At 41.1% G+C, this 15,931-nt stretch overlaps 1 long non-coding RNA gene across 3 annotated transcripts; it reads right to left on the bottom strand.

Annotated features, from left to right (window-relative positions):
• Positions 1 to 12,615: 12,615 nt before the first annotated feature.
• LOC306808307 lies at positions 12,616 to 15,931 on the bottom strand. Of its 3 annotated transcripts, XR_013775963.1 has the most exons (4): positions 15,631 to 15,931; positions 14,312 to 14,441; positions 13,482 to 13,592; positions 12,616 to 13,232 (listed from the first exon to the last, which is right to left on the bottom strand). It is a non-coding gene; the product is annotated as an uncharacterized lncRNA (long non-coding RNA). The 3 variants fall into 3 exon arrangements; XR_013775962.1 differs by lacking the exon at positions 14,312 to 14,441; XR_013775964.1 differs by lacking the exon at positions 15,631 to 15,931 and having other exon boundaries at positions 14,312 to 14,619.

The following is a 15,931-nucleotide window of genomic DNA, read 5'->3' on the forward strand; positions in this document are numbered from 1 at the left end:
TTTTTCTTACTTCTGTTTCTGTAATGGGGACTGTCAAACACAGTTTTATTTAGAATTGTGCATAACTAAAATTTAAATATGTATTTCAAGAACTGAACAGATTGTTAAAAACAGGAAAGTGTGAGATGGGAATTTCAAAGCCACTGGGTAAATTGGAGTTGAAATTATTGGGTGAGGAAGTTACCCAAAAAAGAAAGGCAGGAGGACAGAAAGGAGAAATGATGATAGGGGAAGTGGTCAAATAATGGAGAGGAAAAAATCACAGCAGAGCCTCTACTGACACAACTGCTGCATGAATGGGTAAATCTTTAGTGAGCAGCAGCCTTGAGCAGGGTTAAGAATCAGGTGTAAATTAGCAGGAAAATATCTTGTGGTCTCTATGACTTGCTGCACTATTAGTTCAATTCAGGTTACTTCACTTTTCTTTGTCCTTCATTTTATAATTCCCCATTTTACTCCCAGTTTCTCTTTAACCAGATGCTTTTCTTTCTGATCTTGCTTTACCCCAACACTTTCACTGACTCACCTAGAATCCCCTTGTCTGTACTGTTTTGGTTTGGTTTTTTAACTCTAAAAAAAGCCTGGTGCTATTTTCCCAATGATTTCACTTCGATATTTCAGGGGGCTTTTCTTTCTTTCTATTGCAGAAATAATTATCTTTCTTCCAGTAATAGTGAGAATAATTTGACTTTGTATAAATCAAAGCAGGCCTATAATATAATAGAGTAATCCAGAAAAGGCTGTTAGCAAATATGAAAATCCAGAGTTTAAACTGTAAGTAGTTTTTTATGGTCAATAGTGAAACCCTTAACTTTTCATAAATGAAAGCCATCCTCTCTAATGCAAGTGTCCTTTTCATAAGCAAATTACTACTGATATGCAGTTAATCTATTAAATGTTTTGCTTTAGTTCAGAGACTTCATCTTTTATAGCAAATTATTTTTCTAAGAGACCAAAGATACTTAATTAGCTGCCCAAAATATGAGGCAATTATTAATTAGATACATCTTTTTTTTCCTTACCAATAAATAATCTAATGCACGTTTGGTTGCAGCAGTCTCAGCTATGCAGTAAAATCTTCTAGCCTTGATTTCAGAAATTAGTTTTCTGTACAGAAAAGCATTCCTGGGAACTACTGAGCAATTGAGACCTCTGCTGGAAGCCTTAAAATTACTTCTGAGAGATGGCAACCACTGGAAATCATCATTGCTGTTACTTTAGTCACTACTCTGCAGCATGCTGGGCACCGTTCAGATGGATTAAGAGATTGCACCTAGTCTGAGGAGTTTAGAGGATAAATAGAAAAGGAACATACAACATAAATAGACAATAAAAATCAAATCAAAGAGGTCATCAGTGGCAGTGGCTCTTAAAATGCATGTGCTTCCTTTGAAATAATATAAGATACTAATGAATATTCACCATGCTTATGGACGTGGCTGTAAGTATCCTGATAAGCCAAATACTCCAAATTCTTACTTTGAAACAATCATCATTATTTTTAAATACAACAGTAAAACAGGGCTAATTTTTTGTTTAAGAAGAAATTCAGTAAAATCTGGAAAAAAAATATGACATTCACACATGTATGACAGAGGGAGCCTTTAGTGGAAGTACAAAGAATCGTATATTCATTGATCTGGAATTGCCTCAAGCCACCATTCATGATTCTAGCCCAGAATAAATCTCAAGGTGCTCATAACCCCAGTGCTTTAAGTGATGCAATGCTGTGCATCAGCATGAAATGTACAATAAAACACAAATTCCATTTGTATTCTTTGAAAGAGACGTTTACATTTGAAATTTTATAGTGAAGAATGAACTGATTGTGGAGTTTTGAAAAATGCAAATGGATTTATGGCTTTTCTTAGAGTGGAGCATTTACCATCCTGAACATATGGTTCATAAAGGCTTCAGCAACTGTTTACTGTGGTTAAAAACAGGGTTGTGGGAATTGTAAAAAGCAATGCAGTGGGATTGGAGCTCTTTGATGTCAGAAGGCCCTGAAGCCAAGGATGTCTTGCTCTTCCTCATGCATCCCTGCCTTCTGTGATGATCTGTACAATATGATTATCATTTAAAAAATATCTTTATATTGTGATTGTGTCAAAATACAGGCACATCCATAAGAACCTCTTAGGTCCAAGTGTCATGTAGTGAAAAATTGATGCATGAGACTTGGTGAGGATTAAGATTAGTGTAGTACAAAGAGTAGCCCATTTACAGGATGGTCAAACCTGAAGGAGCCAGTTTGCCATCCCAGTTAAACCTCTAGGCATTCTTTGGATAAATGGGAAAACTTCCATTGCTTTTGGTCAAGTGATGAGTTTAGCCATAAATATATATTATATATATATATATATAATATAGCTCTTGAAGAGAAGGGGAAAAGATTCAGGGAATAGCTGAGAGATACTATTTTCATCCAGAATAGGGAAAGAGCACTATGAACCCTCTGCCTATTCCTTATCCTTTCTAACAAAGCAACTGGGAAGGGTGTTGTCATTTCTTAAAATTTCCAGAGAGGAGGAATATTCAGACAAGACTTGAAAGACTATTTACTGAGGACAGAAACAAACTTGGAATGTTTCTCTTTTCCTCAAGAGAATAAGTCTTCAGGCAGACCTTTTGATGAACTTAAATATAACTGAAATATAAATCACATACCAAATTAACCACATTCTTTATTTCCTATGGATTTTAACTTTTTATATGTCCCTATTTATTTCAATATGTCTGTTTAATCTTTCTTGGCTTTTGCAGGGACCTTCAAGGTGCTTTTCTGTCATAGCTTAGTTATCAGGTTTCAAAAATATGCTTTGAATTATTCCAGACCCTTTCAGTGCAGGTGCAGAGCTAATATAAATCAGGTGATGAAACTGTGAATCAAGAGGAATTTTAGTTGGTATTCTTGTTTTTTTCTTCGAGATTCTAGATTATTATTTTGTTTTTCAAATACTCTTAGATTTTCCTGGAGGGCTGCACTGGGGAATATCCTTGAAGTCCTGGTGGAACAGCTGGAGCAGAATTCAGAGGAAAATAAGGGTTTTTTTCTTTATATTTTCTTTGCTTTTAAACCAAGGAAAGTGTTTCATGCATTAGTGTCTTACAAGGAGGAAGAAAGGAGTTTTATACCTTTTGAGATTGCAGTGAAGAACCAGCAACTAATTTAAAAAATGCATAGCAAAAAGAACAATGTAATTTCAAAGCACATGTTAAGGTAAAATACTGATCCTTTTGAAATTGCATAAGCATTCTGCTAGGGAATGAACAGAGAGGATATTACTCCTCATTTCCTCATTGCCAAACAAACAAATAGAACAACATTGGCCCAGTATGATGAGATACCTGAAATGGAAGACTGATCATGTCAGGCTCCCTTTGGAATTATTAGGGAGAAAAAAACCAATTCTGACAGTCTTTGGAGAAGCTCCTCTGTCACTGAGCCTAATGTGACTTCATACCCACCCAGAGACCATTTAACAGGCATGATTGAATTAGAGGGAATCTGACTCAAAGACCCTAGACAGAGGATTTCCTGGAGATTTCAAGGCAGGACAGTGCCTATATTTTATTGGGACTGTGAATAATTAAAATGCTTGAAAATGTTTCTGTCATATTTCTGATAACTGTAGGGTGCAGAGTCCAAAAGGGGTCATAGGTTAGATTTTGCCACAAGCTGTAAAAGTAAGACTGCAGATGAGCAACTGAAAATATGATTATTCTTTAAAGATGCACTCTCACATTGTGAACAGCTGCAGTCATTTCTATCTGAGAAACTGCAAAATCTGTATAAAGTCTTTGTGAAGACCTAAATATTCAAAGTATATACTGTGCACTTAGGTATCATTCTGAAATGGGGGGAGTGAAATATTCATAATTGAGAAAGCTTTGCCAAATATGAAAGGATGAGAAATTATGGCTGTCAATAACACAACTGGTATTTAAATCCTTAGCAGGTGAGAATGCAAGGTGGAAGGAAATGCATTTCTCAGCTTGTGGGGGCCTTGCTTGAAGCTGAGTGTTGTAGGCAGTAAGTACAGACTTACCTCAGTAATATTTTATACATGATACTGCTATCCCTAGTTCCCATAACCTCTTGATTACATTAGTATTCTAAGTCCTCTGCACTTCCTTTGTGAAGGAGGTCCTAACTTTGGCAACTGCACTTTACCAGCTCTGAAACTAATGAAAAGGGAGTGCAAGTGGAAAACCTTTCGTTTGTTGTGTTTCTGCTGCTGAAGAGCCAGCAGAGGGAGCTTAAGTAACAAACCCACTTCCCAGGGCTTATTAATAATGCAAAGGTACATAAACAAATAAAAAAAAAAGCCTGCCATGATAGCCTATTCCCTGTAGAAAATTGGGAAAAAAAGAAAATCAGTAGCTCTTGAATGGAAAATGGTAAAATCGGTAGGGAAAGGAAACTTTCCCAGTAAACAAGAATGCACTAAAATTAACATTAAAAAAAAAAATCAGTGTTTTAAAATCTATAAATCTGTCAGATTTACAGAGAATACATGGTATTGCTATGTTCTTAAACTTTTATCCATATCCCAGAAATTTATTGTGACTCTTGTTTACTTTTGCTTTTCTATGATGCTTGGAGTTTTAAAAAGCAATATCTTGACTTTTTCCTTTGCCATTATCTTACAAGTGCTGTGACTTTAGAAAAAATAGTTGGGATAGATTTGCATTGTGCTTTCTAACACAGTAGAATAATGTCCAAGAAATTCCCAAGTTCTTTTATCTCTTTACCTATCTCAGCAGGACAATCAAGTTGGTAGGAAGTAAGTGATAAACAAACAGGAAAATAATCTTTTTTTTCTAGGAGCTACATAAGATACCTCAGCTGGCTTTTTGAACTTAGGCAAGCTCCAGGATGTTGTGTCAGAGCAGTGACAGGGAACTCTAGTTCCTGCTCAGCTGAGGAGCTTGGGGCACTTTGTCAGAATTTCATGAGCACCTTATTTCAAGTGTATAAATTTTGCCTATGCTGGCATCTTTGAGGAACATAATTTTGGGAAATTATATAAAAGTCTGGAGAAGATGTTAAGAAGAATCACAAGTGTGTTTTCAGGTGGTTTTTATTTCCTTGTTTTGAAGGGAAATATGTATATTTTGGTGTTTAGTATTTATGTCACTATTAGTTATAGAAGGGTTTGGATTTTAATGAAATTATATCAAAAATTTCCTAAGAATTGGTGGCTGGAAAGATTGGTTAGTATTGAATAAGAATTTTCTAATAACAACTTTGCTGTTAGAACCCAATATTGATTGTGTAGCTTGTGGCAGAGCTGTCCACAGGGCACAGTGTAAAATTATATCCTCTCACTTAAATTCTTTCACTTGTGGCATATTAGAGAACAGCTGCTGAAACAAGTGTCAGTGATCTATAGACTTGCTGAATGTACAGTTGATTTCCAGCTACACACACATTTATTTCACATTGCCATTTCTTAGTGCCAAATTTGGTGGTGCTCTCCTTGAAAATTCAAGACTTCAAGTTATGCACACTGCTCTGATTTGCTTTTCCTCTCCATAAATAAAACTGGTTTATGGCTTTGACAACAGGAAAGCAGACCCCTTAATAAAAAATGTTTGAGTTCCTTTCTTCTTCTTGTGGGTCAATACAGCACTTGGCTGCCAGCCTCTTTGCAGCCAAGCAATCAATCCCCTTCAGAAAAGACCTAGACCAATTTCACACTTGCTGTGTACTTCATAATTGGCCCAGTTCATTCCAGTGTCAAAATTATTTATTTTGCCATGATGATAATCTCTTTTCAGTAGTCCTAAAGTGTCACCTTGTGGCTTGTACTGGTTATGATTTTATATCTTCCAGAGAAAACATACCTAAGCATCAAATACAGAAAATCTGTATGTTCCTCTCCAGGTATTGATAAAATTAATTTGGGGAGTCAAGATTATTTTATTTTAACTGAGATTGCATTATTGGGGTTTACTTTTGAAATGATTGGTGATAGGTAAGAGCAAAAATCTACTAAGTAGTTTGTAATCTACTTGGAAGCTACTGATTGATTTTTCTACGGTTAAATGCATTCAAATTACTTTAGGATGCATAAAAAACCAAAATTTAACAAATGATTAGATATTTAAAATGCTGATTGCTGAGTAATGAACCAAATTTTCACACTAAAATGAAACAAACAGAAATGTTTATTTTGAGTGGAATATGTATGTGTTCCCTGACTGTTGTGCTGGTGGGTAGGGTCAGAGACAGAGACACAGACACCAACTTTGCCATGATGGAAAACTGCAAAGAATCACAAAAGGATAAGCTAAGCAATGCACCTAACCATGAACAAAGAATTACAGAGGGATAAGCTAAGCAAGGCTAATCATTGCTGAGAAAGAATGCCTGCAGGGATTAAGAAAGACACACCACCAGTTACCCCCATGAAGGTACATCATCCAAGTCTAAGAGACATCAGCTGTGGGGTGAAGCTGTCACAGCCAAGGACTGGAGAACCACTCCAGTAACAGGAATTCCTGCAGTGCCTCCACTTTTGCAGGCCACGAGGCTCCTCCAATTTGCTGTGACAGTAGTCCAGCTTTTACATGACTAAACAAACAAGTTGACTTAATTTCTAATTTCATTTTCCTGCCAGCTTTCTCCCAAAGCCTGGCCAGGGCTCAAGGAGGATCCAAGGGAGTTGTTTTTGATCGTACACCCCCATATGTGGCATTATCCTGTTTCTAGATCTAGGAAGGTGAACACATTTTGCCAGTAAATGAACAGATGTAACAGTACTTTGTCAATGAGCAACTGTATCTATATAACATTTAGTTGGAAGGTTCATCTAGAGGTCAGCTTTGGCTTGGGCCTGGGTACCTCACTGATCCAGAGCACACAGGATCTACATTCATTTGCACAAAGGGCAGTGGAATCAATGCATAGACAAAATGATCTTTCTGAGATGAGAGTTGCAAATGAAAAATATTCCTGTTGTTTCAAGCTCATTTGTGTGTAGTATTTTATACTGCATAATATGTCTTTAAAATAGATTTTTAAGTTACAAGTTGTGAACGAGCTAGCACAAATATCCACTCTAATGATAACTTCCAATGCTTTTGAGTACTGCTAAGGTAAATTAGATATTGATTTCTGACAAAATGGAAGATTTGTCTCATTGCTGAATTTTGAACCTTACATATTAAATAAGAACTTTAGAGCTGATACTAAAACTTATTGTTCTGTTTAATATATCCAGAGTCCTAAACTGAAAGATGCCACTGCACACATGCTCAGTCTAAAAACAAATAAACAAAAACAACAACAGCAAACTGTTTTGCCAGTCAGCTCAGCTCTGCTGGAACCTTGAGTGATGAGTGTGAAGTGTTTCCTTTTTGCCAAATCCTTTTCTTGGGGTGTCAGGTTATTTCTGCTAGGAGCAGTGAATTAATGACAGCTGTGACTGGCACTGTCTGTGTTCACACACACAGGTGGATTCTTCAGTGGCTGACATTGTTCATTTGCTGCCTGGCTGTGGCTGAGAGCAGCATATTGAGTTCATTATTACTGGATATCTGTTAGCTGCAAATCTCATGTGTTAAACCAGGCTTGCTGATAGAGATATTTCAGAACCAAGAACTTGAAGAAAACAATTACTGACAGTTCAGCACGAACAATTTAAAAATTAAATTTGTAGCAAAAAATGTATCTTCACCCTTTAGTATTTAACTTCTCTTTCAACATTAAAGTTATAAACCCTGTGTCAGAATATGTGATGAGATTCTCCTGAAAGTCACTAGCAATGGTATAACAATACTAAAATTATTTATGTCAAGCTACATAAATGAGCTAGACCTTGGGTTCAAAGAGATGATGAGGTTTTATGTAAATTAAAACAGATTTTTACTGGCCACTAATCAAGTGTTTACCTGTTTCCATTAAAACTACATTGAGTTTAATCAGTATGCCTTCTAATACATACATTTTCCCTAAATAAGGAGCATATTTGTCATGAATATTTAAATTGGATTTTAAGTCCATGAAAGTTTAATTTAAATAAGTGAGGTGGTTTTCTCAGGGTTAAAAGTTAGCATACTCAGATCCTATTCAAAAGTTGTAAACAAATTTTCAAATTAATGGTCTCCAAAGACTTCTTAGCATTGGGATTAAATATTTTTGATTGCAAAAGGCTTAAATGTAACTACAGTTAATGGAATGCTTTCTGTACATAAAGGTTTTGTTTCTTGTAACTAAAGAGAACTATTACTGAATAATTTAGAAATGGGCAGATTACAGAGTATGTTAAATATAAAACATGTAGATATAACTGCACCTTATTCAAATCTCTGGGGGAATAAAGGCCTGTGTGTGTTGATTTCTATGAATATATTGTGTGTACACAAACAGAAGTGAAGCCTTTCATACTGTAAAGAGAAAACAGAGTACAAGGAAGCAGGGAGTTGAAAAATAATGAACAAGTAAATAATTTTATGTTCTCTAGCAATTTAGAGCCTCTCCTAATTTGTCCTGTCCTTTCACAGGAACCAAGACAGATCACCAGCAGCTCAACTCCCTGCGGGTAGTTGATGCTTGATGACATTTGAAGTTAAGCCCTTAATAAAACCTTGGTTCTGTTGACATTGATTTGACACTTATCATGGACTGGAATAAAGGCTGACAGACACCCCTGTTATTCCAAAAACAGAGCTGCATTTTCTTTGACCTTCAAGGTTTATCTGAGCTGAGCCAGCAGCAATGGAGCTGCAGTGCAGGTGCAGTATTGCTCATGGTGCTCTTGAGACAAGCCCAAAGTCCCTGTGAGAGGGGCTGCCACAGCCTGGTTATCACTGCTCCTCACTGTCACAGGGGCTGGCAGGGCTGTTCAGTCACTGAGTTAAGTGTTGCTGAAAGATGAAGGGCTGGATATAAATGATGTAAATGTTTGTGAATGGATGCACTGTACTGTGATACTGGCTGTCACTCAGATTCACACAGTGTAGAAAATGTTTTTCCTTGCTGGAGGAGCTTGGTCTCAGCACTTGGAGGGGATTTCTGTTGTATGGAATGAATCCTAACAGACAAGCCAAACTGCAAAGATATTACCTGAGGAGAAATAGCAAATATAGGCAGGGGATAAATGTTAACAGAGGTCATTCACACTACATGCAAGTGAGATCTGGAAAGCCATGGAAATGAAGGCAGAATTCCCTGAGGCTTTAATATAACCAGGGTTTTGCTCTTGATTCCTAAGCTGGACACTTGCTATTTCCAAGTTTTTACATGTATTCTCCCCTGCCTTGCCTTTCAGCAGTTTTGGTTTGATAAACAGCCTTGACATTGTTAAACTAACTTCAAGTGTTTTGATCAAGACTTGGCTTAACAAGGTGTAGAATGTAGCCCCCTTTGTGTTGAAATGTTAGCTCTATAAGATGTGTAATAATTGCTTTTATTCAGTAATTATATTAGCTCACATTTTGATAGGTAATTTCTCTCTAAAAGAATTTTACCTGTGAGTAATCATTGGCCAAAACTGATTTCCTCCACTGGCAAGAATGATGGTGGAAGAATCAGACAGGGAATAGCAATGGAGAGGTAGGAATGTTCTTGTGTTCCTACTCTTGAATACAATCAAGTTGGTTTCCAACTTTTGACTTGTGTGTCTCCCACAAAAAGAAACAAACATAGGTTCATTACTTTTTACTTTAACAAGTAGCTCCCAAAATACTTAGCATATATTTAAGAAAAAGAATCTCAATTTTTGTCACAACTGTCTCAATTTTTATTTTCATCTTTTAAAACAAACAAACCAGAAGCTACTGTAGAATATAGCCCTTGTGTGTCAGTGAACTCTAGCAAATTAAAAGGCAGAAAGAAGGAATAGATTCAAAACTATCTTTAATCTTGAGAAAAAGAACATTAGATTTCATTAAATGCTTCTTGTAAACGTTCCTTCCCCATCCTGGTGATGGTAGTTTGGTTTTTCCTGGTGACTGCCTCGCTGGAGCTGAGAGGTGCCCAATGCAGTCGTAACTTGCCATCTCGTGGCATGTTTGTGCATTACCACGGTTGAAATTCTTCCAATCAGTTAAGGATTTTTACATCCAAGAAAGTGTAAATCAGCGAGTGTAGGCTCACATAAAGGCAACTAACGTAGCCTCTCATTAGATAGTTAAAAACCTAATGGAGGCAGGTATCCATTGTTGATTTATCAGTCACGGCATCTTTAATTAGGCTCAAATGATGCATAAATTAGGCACGGATGAGCCTGGTGGGTCCCCCCCAGTTCAGTGGCCCCGCGTGGCTGGTGCTGCCCCCGGGGCTCAGCCGTGGGGAACGGACACACAGACTGACAGACACACAGACTGAGAACGGACACACGGACTGACACACACACAGACTGAGAACGGACACACGGACTGACAGACACACAGACTGAGAACGGACACACGGACTGACAGACACACAGACTGAGAACGGACACACGGACTGACAGACACACAGACTGAGAAGGGACACACGGACTGACAGACACACAGACTGAGAACGGACACACGGACTGACAGACACACAGACTGAGAAGGGACACACGGACTGACAGACACACAGACTGAGAAGGGACACACGGACTGACACACACACAGACTGAGAAGGGACACACGGACTGACACACACACAGACTGAGAAGGGACACACGGACTGACAGACACACAGACTGAGAACGGACACACGGACTGACAGACACACAGACTGAGAACGGACACACGGACTGACAGACACACAGACTGAGAAGGGACACACGGACTGACACACACACAGACTGAGAACGGACACACGGACTGACACACACACAGACTGAGAACGGACACACGGACTGACAGACACACAGACTGAGAACGGACACACGGACTGACACACACACAGACTGAGAAGGGACACACGGACTGACACACACACAGACTGAGAAGGGACACACGGACTGACACACACACAGACTGAGAAGGGACACACGGACTGACAGACACACAGACTGAGAACGGACACACGGACTGACAGACACACAGACTGAGAACGGACACACGGACTGACAGACACACAGACTGAGAAGGGACACACGGACTAACAACAGGCCCATGGACAAATGCACTAACAGACATATGGACTAAAAGACAAATAGACTAACGGACAAACGCAGTAACAGACACACGGGCAAACAGTGGACAGATGGACAAATGGACACACGGACTAACAGACAAACGGCCCTGGCACTCTGGCAGCTCCACGGTGACGGCAGCAGCCCCCCCGTCTGTGTGCCAGGGTCCGTGTGCCACCGCCGCTCCCCCCCCGCCGCGGTCCCGCCTCCGCCGGGCTCTGGCCGCTCTGACAGACACGTCTCGCCCGCTGGGAAGGCGAAGGCGGCCCTGCAGCAGCGGAACGGGGGGTTCCCCACTGGGGAGCAGCGGCTGCGGCAGCACCTGCTCCCCGCGCAGTGTCAGGGACGAGGAGGGCAGAGGACGAGGCGGGCAGTGAGCTCAGACCGATGCTTCTCTTGGCTCACAGGTGGCCACCAAATGTGTGTCCTGGGGTCGCATCTCCCTGCCAACAGCTTCCAGCACCCACCGTGCCGGGATGGGTCCGGGCTGCTGGGAGCCAGCACGTGGGGCCAGCAGAGCCCGGGGCTCAGCACCGCGCAAAGGACGCTGTGGTTTGCAGGGACAAAGCGACCCGAGCTCCTCCCCTGCCCTTGTCTGACCTGCCTTATGCTTCAAGTTTTTGGCCGAACTGGGAGGGGATAAAGACATGCGTTTTCTCAGCCACAGGCTGCTTTTCCCTTAGATGGAACAGCTGGGTCTTCCCCGGGCCCTTTCTGCCCTCTTCCAGCACCACGGGCATTTTCCACCACCAAAAGTTTGTAAACAAGAGTCAAATGAACTCGAGAAGGCTACAAGGGCCTCCTTCCAGCCTGGCTCTGCACATGCTGAAGCTGCTCTGTCCCTGGCTGGGCCCACTCTCCTCTCACATTGCTCTGGTCAGCTGAATCACAGGGTGAGATAAGGAAGGGATACTTCAAAGGAGCTGAGGTTTAACAGAGTTTTTATTCAAAAAACAAGTGCAAAGATGTAATTGTCCTAGCTAGCATAAAAACTGATGTATAACAAACTGGCTGTGCTAACTAGCATAACAATCTAGTTGTCCTAGTTAGCATAAAAATCTAGCTGTCATAGGACAGTTAGTTAACAAACTGTCTTAGCTAGCATAACAAACTAGTTGCCCTAGCTGGCATAAAAACTAGTTGTCCTAACTAATTAGCTTTCTTAGCTAGCATAAAAAACTAGCTGTCCTACCATATCAAACTAATTATCCTAACTAGCATAACAAAAAGCTGTCTTCCAGTGCTTCATCTGCCACTCCCTCAACTGCATTGCTGCAGTGATCAGAGGTGTCAGGCTGGAGACAGGCTTGGCTAAGGATAAAAACAGATGCTGCCCTAAGAATAAAAACTAAAGAAATTAAGCATTACTTTTCAAGCTCCTTACAGGCTCTGTTGCAATAGGACAAGGGAGAGTGGTTTTAAACTCAGGGGAGGGTCAGCAGATTCAGATATAAAGAAAGACATAAGGAAAATTTTTTTACAAGGAGAGTGCCCAGATATGTGGAAGGTGCCCCACTCCTGCAATCATTCAAGGTCAGGTCAGGCAGGGTTGTGAGCAACCTGATCTGCTTGAACATGGCCCTGCTCATTGTGGGGCACCTGGTCCAGATGACCTCAAAAGGCCCCTGCCAAACCAAAGCAGTCTTAAGATTCTGCTTGCTCTCCATTTGAAAAGCACCAAGACTTCACATTACAGGACAGAGGCAATTTGCAACTGGCCACTTAAAGATAGTCTTAGATTTCAGGCAGTGGCTTTTATTTATTCACCTGAAGCTTTAGATTCTAATGTACTTCCCTCTGGAAGGGACATACACAAAGCCCCTCTTGACACTCTGCTCCTCTGCAGAGCTCCCTGCACACTGCAGCTGCTCTCAGCTGGCAGCAGGGTCTGGGCACTCCCACCACCAGTTCTGGGGAAATGGCTGTCACTGGGAAGCAGCCCCACACTCACATCCCAGGAACACTCACCAAGGATAACCTAACCAAGGATACCTGCCCTTGACAGTGGTCAGACCACTTGATAGTGCTGTCCATTCCCAGAAGGATGGTGGAGCTTTTCAGATCTCTGTGAATCAGCTGGTTCAAATGAAGGAAATCCAGGGCTTGCAGATACTGATAGAGAACAAGAAACATGAGAGTAAAAATTAACAATCTGAATACACTATGGAAGAGTACTAGAAGAGAGCAGAAGTGCAGGGATACTAACAGATGGTTCCTTTAACATTCATGTTCATATGCCCTCTCTCTTCACCAGGGCATAAAAACAACACAGAACAAAGCTCTGAATATGAAGTCACTCCTTTGGAAGGACCATCATGTCCAAGCCATAGGCAGCACAAGCAGCCCTTCATGAGCCCTTACCTCACAGATGATGGCTGCCATCCCTCCTTCAGCCAGATGTGTCTAACAACATCCAGTGTTCTTCCATCCATGTACTCAATCACCAACCAGAGATCTTCAGCAACAAAGTAGCTGAAAGAAGACAGTGGTATGGAGATGAATGTGCACAGCTAAATTACCTCATGGAAAAGACTCCAGGAGTGTTTTGCTTCCAGATCACTTGTAAGTGAACAGAGAGTAATATGAAGAGACAGTCCTGTATGCTACACTATCCTTGGAATCTACAGAGTCTAAATGAGAAGGAGACATCTGTGAGAAAGAGATGCCTTGCATAGAAAGCACGTGAAAAATGCACTTTAGGAACACCCAAGATCAGTCTGGAACCACAACACTTGCCACCAGCTGGTTCACCACCTTAACTCAGCAATTCCACCAGTAACTCCACAACTCTCAGAGTTATCCATGGGAGGAGGCCATGCACCACCTAGTACTAACGTGGTCAACTGTCTGGGAAACCTAGACTGAACCTTCAGAAACAGGCAAGGCAATTGAAAAATGGGCAAAATAGGTGTTTCTGGAAATAAGAACATCTTCCTGGCATCTCCACAGCAAGGGAAAATACTAGGGGCTTCAGCCAAGGGAAATAATTTCTACCATGCTTTATCAGCACTTCTCACAAAGCATGCAAAATAGGGTCAACTTCAACAAAAAAACTAAACCAAAGCAACAGAACAACAGGGACATAGTGAACTCAGAGGTTGTTGTTTTAGAAGATGTGGCCAAGTCAGGCTTTTTCTAAACAATCTACAAACTACATCTGATTAATTCAGGACCAGAGCACAGGACAATACCTGAAGCACTCACAGGTCCAAACAGCTGACAATGTTGGGATGCACCTTGTCCCTGAGGACCAGGATTTCATTCAGAGCTCATTCCCACTTCTGCTGTTGTCACATGCCAATGTGGGGAACAGTAGGAATTCTTTTAAAAATAGACAGTTGGGAACAGAATTAAGCCAAATGAGACAAACATTGTATCTGAGAACTGTTTATTGGTAACAAAAATGAGAAGAAAATGGAGGTGCCCAGACGAAAGAGGGCTAGAAGAGACAGAAAAGAAGGAAGGAAAATGGAAAAGGACTGAGGGAGAAGGAAGACCAAGTGAGGTGTTGCCAGGCCCAGTCTCCCTAGAGAGAGGCTTTCCCCATCTTCTCCCAGCTCCCTCCTGGACATCCACATGTGCAACCCTTCCCCCCACGTGCCTCTGACAACCATTGTTGAGGCACAGCAAAACTGAATTTGCTTCTCACAGCTGTTCACCATTTATTTTCTTTATGGCCACCTAAAAGGACATTGAAGACTATTAACTGGAGAAGGCTGTGGCATGAGACCACAACAAACATGCAGCCAGTCTTTTTGGAGTGATGGAACCAGGCTGTGCCAAACTGCCTTGGGGTGGCACACCAGAGCTCAGTCAGTGACACTACCCCCTCAGGGGCTGCTTACAGGATACACGGCCAGAAACATTTGGCCTTGGAAACTCTGGAGAAATGGTCTCTCATCCACAAAGTTCATTCTCTGCATCTACATTCTCAAATGGCCTTAGTTTATCACCACTATTACTAATATTCACACACATTTTGCAAGCAGAAACCAATTCTGGTCCTGTGAAAGTAGAGCAAAACAGCTGGGAAGGGGTTAGGTCATTTTTTCAAGTGCCACTGCTGTTGTTTGGGATTGCATAACAGAGCAAACATGCAGCATATATCACTAATATGATCACTGCTATGGGCTGTCACTGACACCAGACCTAAACACAACTGTAGGGTTTAGGAGAGAGTTTTGCTCTTGATTTCTCATTTATCTCTCCCTATGAATTTGCAGCAGGAGGACTAAAACCCAAAACTGGCCCAAGCAAGATCTCTCCTTATTTAGGTCTTGTAGTATCTTTTGAAGATGAAATGCAGGATGGAAAAAATGGTAAACAGTGTTACTCTCCTAACCTGGGACTAAGATAAATTTGGCCTCAATAACGTTAATCTCCAACAGCTGATGCATTACCATTTTTAGAGATTTTGACCACGTCATCATGTCCTAATCTGAAAGATATCACTGCCCTCCAGCAAAACACCTGGCCCTGGCTTGTGTAGAAGTCACTGACTTGAACTTACCCTTCGCCAACTGGCTCAGCTTCAGGGTGTTTCTTGGCAGGCACCGCATGCTCACAGTGTTCCCTGAAAGACACAACAGGAAAGGCAGTCACTCCAAGATGGAGATCCCTCCTTCCACAGAGCCAAAATGCAGCCCCACTCTCTGGGGCTCTAAGCCCCTTGTACCCAGGTGGGCAAGAGCAATTAACTACTCTGTGACATTCAGCTGCAGAGGAACACTGAGTGCAGCTGATGCACAGACACACACACCACACCCTGCTCTGCCAGACAAGACAGAGAGCAGATGTACTCAGCTGCATCA

This window comes from Erithacus rubecula, assembly GCF_903797595.1.
Source record: "Erithacus rubecula genome assembly, chromosome: 15".
Classification (NCBI taxonomy): Eukaryota; Metazoa; Chordata; class Aves; order Passeriformes; family Muscicapidae; genus Erithacus; species Erithacus rubecula.